The 19524-nt window shown below is 41.5% G+C and overlaps 1 protein-coding gene and 1 long non-coding RNA gene across 17 annotated transcripts in view; one reads left to right on the plus strand and one right to left on the minus strand.

Annotated features, from left to right (window-relative positions):
* Positions 1-19524, plus strand: part of GRIP1 (glutamate receptor interacting protein 1) — a 332684-nt gene that overhangs the window by 116968 nt on the left and 196192 nt on the right. The window lies entirely within an intron of this gene.
* LOC308486083 overlaps positions 1-19524 on the minus strand; it is a 41577-nt gene that overhangs the window by 21493 nt on the left and 560 nt on the right. For both annotated transcript variants that reach the window (XR_013990930.1, XR_013990931.1), the window contains exons 2-3: positions 17382-17551; positions 16096-16211 (exon numbers count right to left, since the gene is read on the minus strand). This is a non-coding gene — a long non-coding RNA (uncharacterized lncRNA). The remainder of the gene's footprint in view (positions 1-16095; positions 16212-17381; positions 17552-19524) is intronic.

Below are 19524 nucleotides of genomic sequence, written 5' to 3' on the forward strand. Positions count from 1 at the left end.
AAATTAATCTGTAGAGCTGTTCTGGTGTGACTGTTTTTCTGTTGCACCTCATCTGTCCATTTGTATGTCATTTTGTGAGGGCATGGCTCCCAAAAGCGGCTTAAAATACTTTAAACAAAATGAAAAACAAATAACACTATTTGTTTTAAATATCATACAAAAGAAGAGGTAGCTATGAAAAATCCCTATCCTATTCATTCTTCAAAGTCTTTAAAATTGGTCATAGTGTCTGTCTGTTAAAAGGCATGAAGCTTTTGTATTCCTGCTCATGCATGACGACAACAAAATATGGGATTTCTGAGGGATGTTGTCAACTTGTTGATTTGCATCAGGTCACCCCTCCCCAAAAGTATGAAACATTCAAAAAACTGAAACTCTTTACTGAAAAAAGGTGCTGCAGAAAAGGGCAAGAAAATGTTAAGCTGAAGAATAACAAGCAGAACACATAGGCATTTGAATGTAGGACTCAGCTAAATTCAGCTCGCTCTATGTCACAATATCAATGTGATGTGCTACACAGTAATTGTCTGTGACTTTACAATTTTTTAAAATTTGCACTGGGCCCTGTGGGTTTAGCTGACCCAGTTGTTCTTTCCGTAGTATAATCTTTTTGATTCCATGAATATGTGTGTGGCTCATTAAAATGAATTGCATTAAAGTCGTATTTGGGCTATAGCTGAGGTGTGTAATAACTGTGCACTCTGAGCATGGTATCAAAAAAATAATAATGGAGGGCTGAGAAAGCAACCAGATAAGACTTTTTGCTTATTGCTGTGATATGCAGCTTGTGATATTGTAGGGGGCAGAGCCGTCTTTCCCATTGGGCTTAGTGGTGCATTGCGCCAGGGCACCGGCCTCTCAGGGGCGCCCCAGCAAGTGGGGGAGCTGCGTAGCTTTGCCAGCGGCCTCCCCTTTCCCTGCTCGCCTGCCAGCTTCGCCCCACCAACCATATAGCTGGCGGGTGTGCAGCTTGCCTCCCAAGCCTCGATGGGAACAGAGCGATCCCTGCAGAGGCCTCGGATGGAAGCTGCACCCAAGCAACTATAACACTGGTCAACAACAAATTTGTTGTCTGCGTTTTTTCAGCTGATTTAGGATGAATCTGATGCGCTGAATCCAAAAATCACATTGGTTTTGCTCAGTCAGGTCAAGTTTTTGAGCTATGGCCACATGTCTTTTTTTACATTTTTGTTCACATGTACGCTTGTGTGGAGCATTTTAGAAGAAGTTGGTGGGGGTAAAATGCCTTGTCAAATAATTGTTTTGATTGGAAATGATTATTTTAATGACAAGAAGTATTCAGGTCCGATAGTTCTGGGTGATTATGTCGAAAAGGGATCAGTTTGAAGTCATAAAACCTCGAAATCTTCCATAAATTGGTCCAGCAAAGCATAAAGTTGGGGGATCAAAACTAAGTTAATGGGGCAGCCGCCCCACGAAGTATCCTGATCTTCAATCAGCATGTCGTCCTGTAGCTCATTGTGATGAAATTCCAGTGCCTATCTTCGGAGAACTTCCTGACATTAGTGACGAAGATGCCTCCAGTGTTGAAGGACATAAAGAAGAAGAAGAAGTGGTTCTTGAAGATGATGCTCCACATCCATTTTCCCAAAAGGAGTTGAATGATCTAGTTCGCGACCTCAGCTTGTCAAAGGACTCTGCCGAACTGTTGGCATCCAGATTGAAGGAAAAAAACCTCCTCTCTGACAGTGCTTGCATCAGCTTCTTGCGCAACAGGCATCAAGAGTACCTCCGTTTTTAAGAGAAGGACTTGGTGTACTGTGCAGATATTGCGCAGCTTCTGCTCAAGCTTGGAGTGCCACAGTACGAACCCAAAGATTGGAGACTGTTCATTGACAGCAGCAAGCGATCATTGAAATGTGTTCTGCTACACAACGGCAACCAGTTTGCCTCTATACCCCTGGCTCACTCGAGTACACTGAAGGAGAACTATGAAGCGGTGAAGTATGTGCTGGAGAAAATTGGTTATGATCAGCATAAGTGGTTTATTTGTGTTGACCTGAAGATGGTGAACTTTTTGTTGGGACAACAGTCTGGCTTCACCAAGTACCCATGTTCTCTGTGCATGTGGGATAGTAGGGACCGTGCTCAGCATTACACGAAGAAGGACTGGCCTGTGCGGGAGGAATTGGTGCCTTGCAAAGAAAGGAACGTCATCAACAACCCTCTGGTGGACAGAGACAGAATACTCTTCCCCCCGCTGCACATCAAGCTCGGCTTAATCAAGCAGTTCTCCAAGGCTCTGGACAAGGATGGTGACTGCTTCATTTACTTGTGCCAGGCTTTTCCAGGATTGACCATGGAGAAGTTGAAAGCTGGCATCTTTGACGGTCCTCAGATCCATCAGCTCATCAGAGATCCAGAGTTCGGAAAGTCAATGAACGAAGTGGAACTGGAAGCGTGGAAGGCATTTGTTCTGGTAGTGAAGAACTTTCTTGGCAACAATAAGGCCAGAAACTACGCAGAACTTGTCAACAACATGCTGACTGCTTTCAGAAACCTGGGCTGCAACATGAGCGTCAAGACGCACTACCTATTTTCACATATGGACCAGTTTCCTGAGAACCTGGGTTCAATGAGTGACGAGCAGGGGGAGAGATTCCATCAGGACATGAAAGAGATGGAGACCAGGTATCAGGGTCGCTGGGACGCAGTCATGATGGCTGACTACTGTTGGACTCTGAAGAGAGACCTCTGTGCTGCTGAGCATTCCAGGAGTTCCAAGAAACAGAAGTTCAAGCCCTGAAGTTTGAAAAATGGTGAAGCAACATGCAATTTACGTGTACTTACCTTTATCAATGCCCACCATTCAGTTTACAGAAAACCTGACCTGATGGAGAGAAACGGGTGTCATTTCCTGATTCAGCAGTGCAAAATTACCCTAAATCGGTTGTAGAAATCTAGACAACATTCAAAAAGTAAAAGATTGTTGCCCAGTGTAATATTCTAAACTTGGTGTGTGTTTTTGTGTGTGTCTGTAACTGTTATTCTCGCGTGGGTGCCCTCATACCCTCCACAGCGTTTCCTGTCCCTTCAGGAGCAGCAGCGTGAACCCCGCGAACCTGCCCTTCACACCCAGGCCATCCCCTTCCCTGCACGCCCGCCAGCTGCGCCCTGCCAGCCATATGGCTAGCAGGCGTGCAGCTTCCTTCCCAAGTCTCCGTGGGAGGAGAGCAATCCCCGCAGAGCCTTGGGAAAAGGTGAACAACTCTGGGAAATGGGGAGGTGGGGGTGCTGGAGGGATCTTTGCACCATGGCGCTGGATATGCTTAAGACAGCCCTGGTAGGGGGTCTGTTTGCAGTATACTTTTTACGTGCCATCATTTTTAATTTTTCTACTGTTCAAGATTGCATTCCAGCAAATAAATACCTGCACTGGGTGATGCCTTGCTTTTATTGTTTATATCATGTATCATATAGCATGTCTTAAAGATGTGTGAGTTGTTGGCATCACTGAAGTTTTATTTTATCATACCTTAGTTATGTTGAACTCAGTCAAGTAGATGATAGCCCACTGACATGGAAAGGCACAAACACTTTTTGAAATATGGCAACCCTAACCTGGGGCAGCTGGGAATGCCTTGACTTAAAGTTGAGGGAGTAGTTCGATTTACAGAGAAGCTGTGCAGAATGTGAAATTCAAACTAAGATTTGCAAATTCAGCACTTTATTCACAGGCTATATAACCTGTGACTAGTTTCTTAATTGTCTCTCCAGATGCAGTGAAAACCTTATTGTTAAAATACATACATCTTGCCTAATGAAAGAATCTAGGTTATTTCAGAGGGTAACACTAATGATAAATCTTGCCTTACAATATATTGAAATGTTCTTCTCAGACTGCAGGGAATATTTCATTCTGTTTCATTAGTAGCTAGTATTGCACCTGTTGGAAGTTGTTTCTCATCTGTAAAGTTTATACCACAATATAGTGTTTTTCTTTAATATAAAACTATCCTGCTGGAATTTACCTACCAAAAGTGCATTTTCTCTGGTCCCAAAGGAATGGAGTAAGGTTTGAGGATGTTTAAGCCTCCTACTTAATCACAAACCTGGCAGAAAATATGTAGGAAGGAATTGTAAAATTGAAAATGGGAGTTAGGAGACACCGACATCTATTCTATTAAAAATGCATGGAAGCAGATATCTCCACAATACAAAAGTGGTGGGACAAGCTACACACCACCTAGGTATTGTAATGTATATTTAAAATACACGCTTATATATTTAGGTATTATTGTATTGCCTTTACAGGCAAAACGCCCTCTCAGGTTGCTTCACAAGTAGCATAATAGAACAATATGAAATGTATTGCATTTATATCCTTTAGTGGCCAATGAACTCATTTCACGGTAAGTGGACACTGAGGCAAAACAATAGTTGATTTGTCCAAGATCAGGTCACATGTTATTACTAGATTATGTGAATACATGGCAGATAAAATAAGGGTGGAGTTTAATAAATGTGCATCTGATCAAATGAACAATTATTTTCGCTTCAATTCCAAGAAAGAGGTAGGGACAAAGTTATGGCCATAGGGCCAGATCAGATAGTGACCAACCCTCTCTGCAGGCCACATTTGACAGATGGGCAGGGCTTCACTGAGAACTCAGGCCCCATTTGCATTATACATTAAAAGCAGGTTCATGCAACAGAGCTACAATTCCCAGATTTCCCTGGGGAAAGGTATTGACTATTAAACTACTCTGAGAATTGGCTCTGTGAGGGCAGTAGGGGTCTCCTAACAACTCTAACAAACCACAGAGCCTAGGACTTGCCAATCAGAAGGTCGGCGGTTCAAATCCCCGCGATGGGGTGAGCTCCCGTTGCTCGCTCCCTGCTCCTGCCAACCTAGCAGTTCGAAAGCACGTCAAAGTGCAAGTAGATAAATAGGTACCGCTCCAGCAGGAAGGTAAACGGCGTTTACGTGCGCTGCTCTGGTTCGCCAGTAGCAGCTTAGTCATGCTGGCCACATGACCTGGAAGCTGTACGTCGGCCCCCTTGGCCAATAAAGCGAGATGAGTGCCACAACCCCAGAGTCGGTCATGACTGGACCTAATGGTCAGGGGTCCCTTTACCTTTTTAACAACTCTTAACAGACTACAGTCCCCTGGATTCTATATGGCAAGCAATTACTGTTTAAAGTAGTATGATACTGTTGCAGATGTATAGTCAGGGCTTTTTTCTGGGAAACTCACAGAAACTCAGTTCCGGCACCTCTCAGGTGGGCACCATTGTCATTCTAAGACAATGAGTGAGTTCATGGTGAGTTCCAGCACCTCTTTTTCTTGAATAATAGCACTGCAGGTCAGGTTTAGTGGGTTGGATCCAGAATATCAGTTCTGTAAACAGAAGGGCTCCTTACATTTTTGGAAGTGCCTCAAATTCAGCAGAGTCCTCAGACCACCTTGTGTTACTGTAAATTTGAGAATATGTCCTCCCCGCCCCCAACCACATAAATGCAGAAAATATAAATTAACTTTAAAGTAACTCAGACTCAGATTACTGCGTTGTTAATCAGATTACAGGAAAAATAACATGAGATGGATCTAAGAGCATTCTGAGAATTCTGGTCTGAACTAACTATGTTGAGTTTTGGTAAATAACTGAATGATAATTACAACATAATTCTAAATGGTTTTTTTTTTTTATTTAAAAAACCACTGTTATCTAGCTCAGTTAGATTTTATTATTATTTCATGTTTTCTTTGCCAGGAAAATAAAGCATTTGCTTATAAAGCAGTATACACAGAAATGTTTTTAATAAATCTGTGTTTCGTATATACTATTTTGCTGTATTTTCAGTTTGCTTTCAAGTGGGACTTGAAAAGGAAAGTAATAGTTTATTATTTCTGCATTTTATTTCAATTCATGATTCCAACCTTGTTCATTAAAGCTGAAGTGAAAATCTGTGTTTGAAGGACCTTTGTTGACAGAGAAACTGGCCTCCAGCACAAAATTCAATACACATTGATTACCCAGTCTAATGCAGTTTATTGTTGATTTCTTTTCTTTCAAAAAGTAATTTACTCTTGCCAATACATTTTTATGCATGAGGCCATCATCTAGAAATTAATTAACATTTTAGAGTGCAATAACCTAATATGAATGTCAAGTGAAACATCATTTTCTTTGACCAAAACATGGTGGTGAGTTAGCATATGAAGGAAAGTGATCTCTTTTTATAATAAAGTGCTATCATAGCATTTTCAGAATTTCAAAGAGTAAAGTTGACATCCAGTCATTTCTAGTGCTGTAAGTGATAATTTCTGAAATAGATTTTATTTACATGGATTTATTTAATCTTCCCATTGTGAGCGCTTGAGGAATATAAATCTCTGCTCAGCAAACCGTATTCGAGCCAGTGTTGCCACCAGAACAGCATGATAACAATTACTTCAATCCTGTGTGAAACAGGGTCAACTTCTTCACAAACATCCATATTTCCTGGGATGATATTACACAGGTGGGCAGTCAGCAGTTCTCTGTGAAAACTAGAAGAAAACTTGCAATATATTTTTTCTGAGATTCTAACAATTGAAAAGAACAAAACTTTGAAACACACCGATAATCAACAAAGCAGTCACGAGGGTCAGAAAATGAAGTTTGGCCACCTGCTCTTCATTTCAAGGCAGCAATAAAAACCACTTATGAAGCATCAAAAGCCTTACATTTTTACCATACCATCAGACTAGCATACTTCTAGTTTGATGTGGGTATAGGATGTTCTTGATCCTTATTTTGAAAGGAAAGTGTTCACCATTTCAATGCACACCTTCTGTATTTATTAATATATAATGGAATACACTGTCAGTACCATGCGTTTATATGGGGCTAGGCAGCATTTCATAAGTAGGGGAAAAAAGACAGTTCCCAGTTCCCAAGCAGCTTACAATGTAAATTTTGACTGAGAAGCAGCAGAAAACAGAGAGGGCTGGGCTGCGGTGAGCTCAGGATGCTACTGGTGCCTGAATTAGCTTGGGCTAGTCCTGCCATTAGGGATGCGGGTGGCGCTGTGGGTTAAACCACTGAGCCTAGGACTTGCCGATCAGAAGGTCGGTGGTTCGAATCCCCGCAACGGGGTGAGCTCCCGTTGTTCGGTCCCTGCTCCTGCCAGCCTAGCAGTTATAAAGCACGTCAAAGTGCAAGTAGATAAATAGGTACCACTCCGGCGGGAAGGTAAACGGTGTTTCCGTGCGCTGCTCTGGTTTGCCAGAAGCGGCTTAGTCATGCTGGCCACATGACCCGGAAGCTGTACGCCAGCTCCCTCAGCCAATAAAGTGAGATGAGCGCCACAACCCCAGAGTCGGCCACGACTGGACCTAATGGTCAGGGGTCCCTTTACCCTTTACCTTTTAGTCCTGCCGTTGAGATGGGGGGTGCAGCCAGCACCAGTGGGCTTTGTTTTAGGTAGAAAAAATATTTGGGGTAGAGCATGTGGATCACATTACATCTCTACTAGTTTTCTGTTCTCACCAAATTACACACTCTTAATAAATTGAACAAGACCACTGTGGGCTGCAGGAATTCCCTGTGATTGGAGCACTTAATCAAGAAACCAGTTTTATTAACGTACACAAGAACAAGTTGCTGTGAAAGAAATATAAAAGCCTTCTTATTAATTTTTTTGGAGTAAAAATTGTGCTAGAATTTATAGCTCTCGTAGCTGCAGAAGATCCATGACTCGACTCAGTAATTCCTTAAGTCTGAAATCAATGTTTTGCCTCTGTTTCTTTTGCAAGGGGGGTGGGGAGGGATTTGGACATTCATTCAGCAGAACTGAAGCTTGAAAGACAGTTGACTGTGTATTTATATATGAGGTTTATCTGGGAGCTAACTCTGGGGTCATCTCTCCCTGTTGGAAGCTGCCTCTATGAGTTGTTATAACAAAAGTGAAGAAGTATCAGTACACTCACTGAAACCTATACCAACATAAAGTTAAGGGGAACTCAAGCAGCATCCCATATAGATATACCCTCCAACATCTTTCAACAGAAAATTGCTGGCTGGCTCACACAGGAACATGATGCCAAAATACGTGTGAGTCAGCTGGTTGCCTCTCCAGTCACAGCCCCTGCCTAGTAGTTGTTCAGAAAATTTTAAACCCCATTAACTGAAAGAATCGGTTGGTGGGGGTGCCACTCATATGACAGAATTTGGGGCAGTGTCCTGGCATACAGCTATTTCCTATTCATTTAAAATGTAGCTCAACATGGCAGTATATTGATCAAAAAGCCACAGTTCCATAGCACATCACATGCTGCAGTGTAAAACAAATATTAGAAATTGAAACATAAGCATTGGCATTATGAGAGGTAAAACTAAGATAGTAAATCTTCTGTCTGAACGCAGCCATAGAAATATACATGCAGCCTGGCTTCTTACTAATGAAATGAGCTTTAAGTTTACAGGCCCTGTTTAATCCAGACAGCTACTACTTGGGAACCAGTGGGGTGTAGTGGTTAAGAGCGGTAGACTTGTAATCTGGGGAACCGGGTTCGCTTCCCCGCTCCTCCACATGCAGCTGCTGGGTGACCTTGGGCCAGTCACACTTCTCTGAAGTCTCTTAGCCCCACTCACCTCACAGAGTGTTTGTTGTGGGGGAGGAAGGGAAAGGAGAATGTTAGCTGCTTTGAGACTCCTTCGGGTAGTGATAAAGCAGGATATCAAATTCCAACTCCTCCTCCTCTTCTTCTCCTACTGCCCCAAATGAATGTTTTGTGTGACTGCTTGCATTCTTAAAGCTTCAGGCCCCTGAGCCTTATTTCAGCTTTGATGTTCTTCAGCCGTAGAAGTATATGCACAAAGGAGGTCTCAAATGCCTATTTTTTTTTGTTTGCATCACATGTTCCATCCCCTAAATGGTGCAGGAACAAGCAGAATTATTTTGATGTCAAGTGTAGAAGTACACGTTTCGCAAGATCTGTCAGCCTTCTCCATCCTGACGCCTTCCGCCTGATGGGAGTTGTAATCTAAAAACCTCTGGAAGGTACCAGGTTTTAAGCTAGGCAGCCATGCCACAGCGCATGTCTTATTCCCTGTACTGGTTAAAGTGAGGAGCTTGGCCCCGTCCGGGTCTGCAGGCCAATGTCTGGATTCTAACATCTTTGTGCTTGATTTTTAGCAGGAATGCTGAGTCAAAACTTAATTTGCTCCTTCTGTTCCAGCCGTAGCTGATATTTCTGACTGAGGTACAAAGGGCATGATCTCCTGATCTCCCTCTGAAACAAAGGAATTTCAAAGAAACATTAAGGGCAGCTGCACATATCCCAGACGAGGCTTTGGGGAGTATGCTTTCTTTTTGTCCTCCTCAGCTTCTAATGGAATAAGGTCTGCTGGGTTTCTCTGCTGCTTTAGCATTAGAATGAATGGGTTTTAAAGGATCTTTGATGCCTCAGCACTACCTTCTGTTCTCAGCTTCCCAGGACATATTTGAAATTCTGTTGAAAATCTAGGAAACCATTTGTGTGATAAAGTGCCTCATAACCAGTTCTAACTTTTTTTAAACAGTACGTTCAGGTTAAATGACTAATGAGATCCATTCAGGTTGATCCTGCGTGGGTTCATGCCCTAGCCTAGGGAGTGAGAAGTGAGTGACAGAAGAGCCATCCCTGTGGTATAAAGGGGGCAGAATTGCCGTCTGTTTGTAGTTCTGCTTTCTGCTGTGTGAAAATGCCTTGATTATTGGACATAGCTTCAGTTGTCTATTTTTTAAAAATCCTATATGAAAAATTTAATTTCCTATATGAAAGTGGCCTGATTTTCACCTCTCAGTCTGACTTTACCAGATGCCATGATACCCTTCTTGGTAGTTTAAATTCATCAAAATTAGAATATAGAAGTGTATTTTGAGATAAAATATGCATTTAACTACTATTTTGAGGGGACGTGGGTGCCGCTGTGGGTTAAACCACAGAGCCTAGGATTTGCCGATCAGAAGGTCGGCGGTTCGAATCCCCACAACGGGGTGAGCTCCCGTTGCTCGGTCCCTGCTTTTGCCAACCTAGCAGTTCGAAAGCACGTCAAAGTGCAAGTAGATAAATAGGTACCGCTCCAGTGGGAAGGTAAACGGCGTTTCCGTGTGCTGCTCTGGTTCGCCAGAAGCGGCTTAGTCCTGCTGGCCACATGACCTGGAAGCTGTACACCGGCTCCCTCAGCCAATAAAGCGAGATGAGTGCCGCGACCCCAGAGTCGGCCACGACTGGACCTAATGGTCAGGGGTCCCTTTACCGTTACCTTACTATTTTGAGAGGATTGTTTTGAAATGAAAGATGAATGTGGAAACCGAATATGGAATTGATAAAGATGAGGAATAGATTCATTCATTCCTATCAGCAGCAGCAGCAACAATTTTATTATTTGTACACCGCCTATCTGACTGGGTTATACCAGCCACTCTGAGCGGCTTCCAGCAAATTATAAAAACACTATAAAACATAAAAAACTTCCCTATACAGGGCTGCCTTCAAATGTCTTCTAACAGTCATAAATAACTATATGACTTTTAGAAGACATTTGAAGGCAGCCCTGTATAGGGAATATCTGTTTGATATCTGATGAGGGACATTCTACAAGGTGGGCACCACTACTGAGAAGGCCCTCAGCCTGGTTCCTTGTAACTTTACTTCTAGAGCTAGATCTCAATGTCTGGGCTGAATGATGGGAGTAGGCACTCTTCTTCAGGTATACAGGGCCGAGGCTGTTTAGGACTGTAAAGTTCAGCACCAACACTTCAAATACTGGAAGCCAATGTAGATCTTTTAGGATTAGTGTTATATGGTTCCGGTGGCCACTCCCAGAAACCAATCTAGCTGCCACATTCTGGATTTGTTGTAGTTTCCAAGTCACCTTCAAAGGTAGCCCCATGTAGATATAACCAGAAATAACCAGGGCATGTTCCATTTTGACGAAACTAGGCAGGTAGGGTCTCAGCTGGTGTGCCAGATGGAGCTGGTAGACAGCTGCCCTGGACACAGAATTGACCTGTGCCTCCATGGGCAGCTGTGAGTCCAAAATGGCTCCCAAGCTGTGCGCCTGGTCCTTTAGGGCAGTTTGTATAAACTGGCAAAGGTTTGCCAAGATATAGTTTTAGAACATGGCCCGTAATACCATGCAAACTAGTGCTTTTGGAAGGATTGTTTATCTAATTCAACCTTTACTAACCTGGTACCCTCTAGATGTTGTGGACTAAAGTTGCCATCAGCTTCAGTCCACCTGGTTGTGCTGGCTGTATCTGATGGGAGCGGTAGTCCAGAACAGCTGGAGGGCTGTTGATGAAGGCTGATGTTATTTTTCTGGCTATTTCCTGATTTTCTGGACGTTCAGTATAAAACACACACAGGTCAATTAGATATATCAGCACTGTGTGAAGCCTTTTGTATTCCTCACTATCCTCCTTTGATGACGTGGAAAACTCAATAACCTTTATTAAGTAATCTGAAGGTGTACATTAAACCACTAGTTCTACAAGGTACAAAACTTTCATTTTTATCTGTTGCAAATATTATACCTGGACTACTTCATTATATCCACTGTGCTTAGATGCTAGATTAATTCACACAAATTATATTACATGCACTAAATTGTTAAGCTTAAATAGATTGGGGTTTTTCCCCTCCTTTTTTGAATATCTTAGATTTCCTCTCTGAATATTCCAAATTGCTTTTTAATGGATTTCTTCCTATATGTGCTTTTGTATTGAGAAATTGGCAGGGCACATTGCGTGAAATTAAATTTGACTCAGAGTTTGATGGTATGGAAGAAATGGTTGCGGAAATGAAGACAACATTTTGAAAGTCTAATATGCAGCCAGCTGGCTGTACTAAAAATGTTGTATTTTCTAGAGAGCTCTTAATGCTTTCACACCAAAACAGAAAGAGGACAAGAGACCACATAAATAAGGCAGCTAAGAAAAATATGTCATTCTTCTAAGTATCCAGTGGCAAAAATTGGGCATGGGAATTAATTTGCTGATAGGAATGCTAGTTCCTTTGAAATGTAACAAGGGTGTTTTAGTAGCTTAATGATTAATCAAATCATTTATACTGAACATGATGTTTCCCCAACATTTTTTTCTTAATTTATGTTCAATGTTGTAATGACAACCACACAAATTGTCATTAATGTCATAATCTGTTTCTTATTTCAAGGGTTTTCAACTTACGTTTCTGAAGACTATGTAGTACTATGTCCATAGCAGTTGATTTTTGTACACTCTGTCACTGAAAATTATTGTGAGAAGTCAGAGCAGGGTGAGAAGAGGCTACTGCTATATCCACTACAAATTAGTTAAGAATATAATCAGAATATAGATCTGATGGCTGGACCTCTGCTTTGCCTCTTCCTCTGGCATTCAGGCAGCAGCTTTTGGGCTCCATTGAGGGCCAAATTTGGCAGGTGGATAGGAAGGGGTTTCAGGACGTGCAAAGCCCTGCTGTAACAGAAAGTGAGGAGTAATTAAAGAACCTTTTAATGAGGGTGAAAGAGGAGAGCACAAAATATGGTCTGAAGCTCAACATCAAAAAACGAAGATCATGGCAACTGGTCCCATCACCTCCTGGCAAATAGAAGGGGAAGAAATGGAGGCAATGAGAGATTTTACTTTCTTGGGCTCCATGATCACTGCAGATGGTGACAGCAGTCACAAAATTAAAAGACGCCTGCTTCTTGGGAGAAAAGCAATGACAAACCTAGACAGCATCTTAAAAAGCAGAGACATCACCTTGCCAGCAAAGGTCCGTATAGTAAAAGCTATGGTTTTCCCAGTAGTGATGTATGGAAGCGAGAGCTGGACCATAAAGAAGGCTGATCGCCGAAGAATTGATGCTTTTGAATTATGGTGCTGGAGGAGACTCTTGAGAGTCCCATGGACTGCAAAAAGATCAAACCTATCCATTCTGAAGGAAATCAGCCCTTTCAGTTCCTGAAGCTGAGGCTTCATTACTTTGGCCGCCTCATGAGAAGAAAAGACTCCCTGGAAAAGACCCTGATGCTGGGAATGATGGAGGGCACAAGGAGAAGGGGACGCCAGAGGACGAGATGGTTGGAAGAGGGGGTCTCTCTTCTGCAGCCCAAAAATGTGAGATTCTTTGCCCTTGTAGATGCTTTGGGAAGAGGGTTTCCTCAATTTTAGGAAAAGGATAACAGGAGCTCTGACCACTTCATGACAATACTTAAAATAGTTGAAAATGCAGAAGGAGAGAACGTGCAGGGAAGAGTTACTGTAACTACAAAAGGGAGCAGTTTTCACCAGCAGGCTACAATGAAAATTCTCCCTGTATAACTTTGAGATTGTAATCTGTAGTGGCAGCAGATCCCAGTCTTCTCAGGCCTGCGTATCGCCCTGCCCTGCCACTTTTAGAAGTGTTAAAAGCTGGATAGTAGCAAGGGAAAATGTTAAGGAAGATGTATTCAGGAATTAAGCTAAAATGCAAAACAACAGTGCTTTTCAGAACAGTTTAAAACATATGATTACGAAGGGGCACAGCCAAATAATGCTAATATATTTTGAGACCACAATGCATTGGGAATAGCATTCACCTCAAGTGCTTGCTAAACATTTTATTCGTAGCAGGTTGTGTAACATTCTAATGGCAGTCAGCATTTCTTAAGCCAACCACGTTGTAGTTGCATCATGAAGGACTGTTTGTGGTCATTTCTAAAACAAACGATATATATATATATATATATATATATATGCACAATATTTGTATGTGCAGTTAAAGAAAGGAACCGGGGGGAACGGCTGTGGGAGAAGCGATTAGGTACACATGAAATGCTTCCCTTAATTTAAATATTGGAAATGGCTTAGAGAAATCAACCCAGATGGATCCCACTACAGTAACAAGACTTATTTTCTGTAGCCTTTGGAAAGGATTTTGGGCTCTGAATACATAGCAGCTGCCAAAGCTTCAATTTGTCCATGCCTGGAAGAGTTGAATCTCTGCTTCCACAGCCCCTTTCCTGCCTTCAGCAACAATGACTGCCTGCAATTGTCATACCTGACCTATTTTCCAGTAATTTCCCCAAAGGTAACAAACATCTTGCCCAACATCTTTGCCTATGGAAGAAACAACTACACAGATCAGACCTCTTTTTTAAGGACAAGTATGTATAGGCCAGTGCACATGTGCACACACCAATTATATTGGGTCAGAGAATTCAAAATTCTTAGTAGCATTCTCTTTCTCTGCATGTTTAGAATGATTTATTTTAAAATCACACGATGATATTGAGTGCTTCTATTAACACATGAACTAAAATACTTTAAATAGTCATCTTTCTTGAAAGAGCAGAACATTATGCTTATCATCAATTTATTTCCTTTTAAAATTTCTATTTCCATCCAATTTTCAGAAAAAATCAGTGTGACTTTCAACCCCAAACACAACAAAAGTAACAAAATATATTGTTACAGGCCACCCCAATCTCCGAGTGGCGAAAGATTTCAGGGGGTTCTTGGTGCTTAACCAGGATTTGTGTTTTCTCTGGAAGTGAGGCACAGTGGAGACTATGGTGTCTTCATGATATATGGTTTTATTTACACATACAGTTGTACCTCGGGTTAAGAACTTAATTTGTTCTGAAGGTCTGTTCTTAACCTGAAACTGTTCTTAACCTGAGACACCACTTTAGCTAATGGGGCCTCCTGCTGCTGCTGCACCGCCACTGCACGATTTCTGTTCTCATCCTGAAGCAAAGTTCTTAACCCGAGGTAATATTTCTGGGTTAGCGGAGTCTGTAACCTGAAGCATATGTAACTTGAAGCGTATGTAACCCAAGGTACCATTGTATATGCAACCTTGAGTCTACAGTTGGGACTCATATCTCAAGAGGGTCTTCTCTCCTACAGAAGCACAGCATTGGATTCAAAGGTTGCCAAACAGCAAACTCTGTGTCTCTTTTCCAGTTTACCCCGGTTAGCCCACCAGAACTTCTGCCAGGTCCACTTCTCCCCAGTTTTTCAAACCTCTTGCAAGATGCCACAATATTCCTTCAGCCTATATCAGGGACTGCCAACTTAGAAGAGACTGCAATCTATGCACACAATTATAAACTGGTAGTGATCTACCCATTGGGGGGGGGGTTTCAGGTCAAGGTTGTTGAGGCTTTTTTTAGGGAGGATTTTGGGGGGGTTCAGGTACTTTTTCAGAGAATCAGGGCAAAGGAATAAATTTAAAAAGTCACTCACAAGAGGTTGCTAATGAAACAGTCAGCCTCGCAACGAGAGCTCCGTCTTCTGCTGTAGTGAGGAGGGGCTGGGGGAGGAGCCAGCGACCGACCGCGATCTACCAAACCCTCCCAGGGATCGACCAGTAGATCACAATTGACCTGTTGGACATCCCTGGCCTATATCACCAAAGCTGAAAGCTTAAACCAGTTGTGTCCAAACTTTTTTCAAAGAGGGCCAGATTTGATGAAGTGAAGGGCCATGGGGGCCGACCAAAGTTATTGAGGTTTTTTAAAGGATTTTACCTTAGGAAATAAACTGCCACAGGAGCCAGATTGAACCGACTGGCAGGCCAGATTAGGCCCCGAAACGGCCTTTGTCCTCTGCTAATGGCTCATCTTAGTGGTTATGCCAAGTTGGCCTGGGTTGTTAGCATAGCTAAATCCAGGGAGTTTTCAACTTTTGGCACAATTTAATAAAACTTTGATTAATTCTTACTTTTCCTAAATCCAAGAGTTTATGGGGTTTGCCCCACCGCCCACAATATCATGATCTCCCTTCAGATCATGAAAGCCAAAATCCAAAACAGCTATCAGAACACCTCACTTGGCAAGGCATTCCACACATAGAAGCCACAAAATAAAATGCCCTATCCCTGTTCACCACCAGATGTGATTCTTGGAGTTGAGGGATCTAGAACAAAACATCAGCTGAGGATTGCAACATGCAGGGAAGAACATACAGAAGAATGCATTCAAATAACATATTACAAACAGCAGTTTGAAAACAGCAACGGCCCAGAAATGCTGAAAGCCCAACACTAATTGCTGTTAATCTCATCTGCATCCCGCAGTCAATTAGCTCAGGGTTACTATAGGCACCGACAGAAGAAATGAACCATTTACCATAATGTTCTAATAGTGCAGCTGTAATTTTGCAGTTGTTTGAATATCCTTGATGGTTAACTCAACCTTTCTATTTATGAAATTTTGAAGTAGATTCCTGTCTTAGTGAAGTACTTCTGAAAGCAAATGGATTTGTTAATTGGCTGGCAGTAATTGCTTGGAGAGGAAAGTAGTATTTGAAGAGTTTGAAAGAGTACTTGGAGTAGCTAGACTGACTGGTTTGGTTTGGTTTGGTTACTAGTTAAGAACTGAGAATGTGGTTTGAGTTGTAATTTGGAGCCAAGATTTTCAAGGATCAAGAGAAAAATGGTTCAGTAAAAGTACAACATTGCTATTGAAATTTAATAGTTTAATTTCAAAGTGTTGGACTAATGGGAATGAAGTGCCAAACACTTGCACATTTGAAAGCTACCACCATGGAAAACTAAAAAGGTTTATTTGTAGTTCTGTAGGGAAAAGAAGCAATCCAGAGCAAACTAATAGGATAAATGTGGGGGGCCTCCCAGCTAATGGGGTGGTGCTTGAAAACAACTTTGGCAAAATACCAACATTTGATTTTCATTTTAACCTGAAAAAGGATCTTCTGAAAACATAGTAAAGTAATACACACAAACGCACATAATAGTATTCAGTTCTGAGAGCAAAGTTCGTAATGTGCTGAACTCAAAGGTTTGGGATTATGTAGTTTCTTATCTAATAAAAGTAAATGAACTTCTTGATCAATACATATATAATTAACTCAGAGACGGTGCTAGACTGGAAAATTATCTACGTCGCACCTAGGCATAAGGAAGCAATTGAAAATAACTTGGGTAACTATAATCCTGTTGGTTTAATGCAATTGTATGTTATTGAAATCTGATCATTAAAGCTATAAAAGTCGAATCTAATGTAGTCTGAGTTCAGCAAAAGTAGTTCAGCCCAATATAATGTAATTGTTTGAGATCATGACCAGGAGTCAACAAAACACCATGTTCTTTCTGTGATTGTGGTTTTTGTTATTGTTATGGGGGGGGGGGAGCCTATATATATCTGCATGACAAAGAGACTTTATTTTCGGTTTCGAAAGGAAAACCCAAGTATTCCACAATATAATGACTTCAGATACACATTAAAATCATCACATGACAAAGATCCAGAGTGGATTTTTAAAAAAAAAATCTGCATCAAGCACCAGTTATATAGAATAAAGATGGAAGGAAGGTAACACACATAGTGTCAAAATCTATTTCCAAGAAGAGAATAATTGCTGTGCCAAAGATCAGAAATGAAACTTTTCTTTGTACCTTGCCAGCTACAGATCTCTTGTATCCTCTGCCTTCCCAGGTGACATATTCTTTCAATGGGTTGTTCTGGCCATTACAACAATCTGTGGTGAATTGTGTCTTATGAAGACAGCTGTTGTAGTGGAAATGACCTCTGCCCGAGTTGCACAAAGGTCACCATTATTTGGAACCTGCAAGTGTTATGAATAAAGCACCAGAACCATAAGACTTGCTTATCCAACACCCAATTTACAATGCTTTGTGCATGGCAGGAAGCACTGAAGGGTGTGCACTTTTGAAGCTTATTCTTGGAGATGCACATGTCCTTACTTCACACAAGAATACACTGGAAGCACAAAAAGGAGATATATGAAGCACATGTTTTTCCAGCGCATAGTATAATAATGTGCTGTGCTGCTGTGGAAAGGGAATGTGAAGCAGCATGGGCTGGAGCCTTATAAGTATATATATGCACAGCCTTTGCAAATTCAGTGTATACAACAAGCAGGGTCCTGTAACAGAATGCTTTTTTGTTTTATTTAAAATTATTTATATCTTACTCTACTTCTCTATGAAGATCAGAACAGCGTTCACTAAGAATAGTAAAATTAAATGAGCAGTAGCAAACAAATAACCATATAAACAAGCAATAGTAAACAGCAAAACTTGCAGTGCCAGGCTATTTTATTAAAAAATAAAGCTTTAGCTGCCTATCTAACTGCCAGAAAAGAAAGAGGCAGCTGAATCTCCTGGGGGAAGGAGTTCTAGAGGCAGGGGTCTACTTGTACAGTGTCACCTAATGAATACCTTCCTGAAGCAGTAGTAAGAAGGGCTTCTGTGGAAGATCTCAGTTCTTGGGAGGGATTATATAAAGGTGTTACGGGTCAAAATCAGCACTTTGAATTGAGCTTGGAAGTAACTAGGCAGCTAATGCAGTGGGTACAAAAGTGAATCTGTACTATGTACTATTCCTGTAACTGAAATGTCCAAATGAAGTTATAAGGCAGCCCCATGTAGAGTGTGTTAACACTAATCAATACAAGTGTACCCCTAAAATTCCAGACATCCTCTCCGAGAGGATTTAAGTAGATGTTTAAAAGCATGATTCTAAGGCACGTCATAATGTAATGTCAGAAGTAACTCCTCAGATTTGAATGCTTCTAGTTATTGAATGGAGTTTGTCATTATTATTGTTTTTTAATGAAGATGGATGTGTTCTTAATAAGTGCTTCTTGCAAGATATGTGGGGAAGGCTGCGTCTGTTTCTGGAATTATACTTCCCTTTAGAATTTTGATTTAAGAGCGCAAAAAATGTGTTTTCTGGTTTTTTCCATCTCCAGTGATCATCTGCCTCTTCATCTTAGCATAATGACTAGTTTGACGAAGCACTATTCAGAGACAGTGCCTTTGGAGCCGACCAGCACATTTCTTGTTTAGGCGATGCAAAGTGCTTGCTACGCTGCTTTATAATTTATGCCGCTTGAATAGAAAGCGGAAACTTTTAAGCAAGTTTTATGGGGAAGAAGTAGAACAAACCCTTTGATACTGTGAGAGTGCAATGCACACTTAGCAGATGGCTGTGTCATTTGTGAATTGTGTATAATTATTATCCTGTTTTCTGTGGTGCTTACGTTTTTGGCTCATGTTGAGGAGCTTCATTTGTACACATCATCATTATCTCTTGTGACATGTGCTTTAGTGACATTAATCTGTGTTTTATTCCTGAAGCACTAATAGTGGGGTTGTCCTCATTGGCTTTCTTATGCTGTCATGCTTCCTGGAGTTGTATTCATCTTTTCAGAGAGGCTTATCATGTAGTGCCAAATTCCTCCCAAAATAACATCTAGCAGTCATGTTGTGAAGAACTTACTTTTCTTCTCCCTTCTTCCTAATGTGTGCTGTGATATGGTCAAATTATACTTCATCAGATTTCTTGAATAGTGTTGAAATTATTACTCCAAACCAGAGCAAAACAGGGCATCTCCTGTGCATATATTAGCACACCTCTGAGTAAGTATTTTTTATATATAATGCACAGTGATAGCTTTATATCAGGGGTGGGAAACTTCAGGCCTGGGGGCTGTGTGGAGCCTTCCAGACCTTCCTATCTGGTCCCTGGAACTCTCCCTAGGCTATGCCCCCTCTCCCCACCCCACTCACTGCC

Source organism: Podarcis pityusensis (assembly GCF_964106645.2).
Source record: "Podarcis pityusensis genome assembly, chromosome: 10".
Classification (NCBI taxonomy): Eukaryota; Metazoa; Chordata; class Lepidosauria; order Squamata; family Lacertidae; genus Podarcis; species Podarcis pityusensis.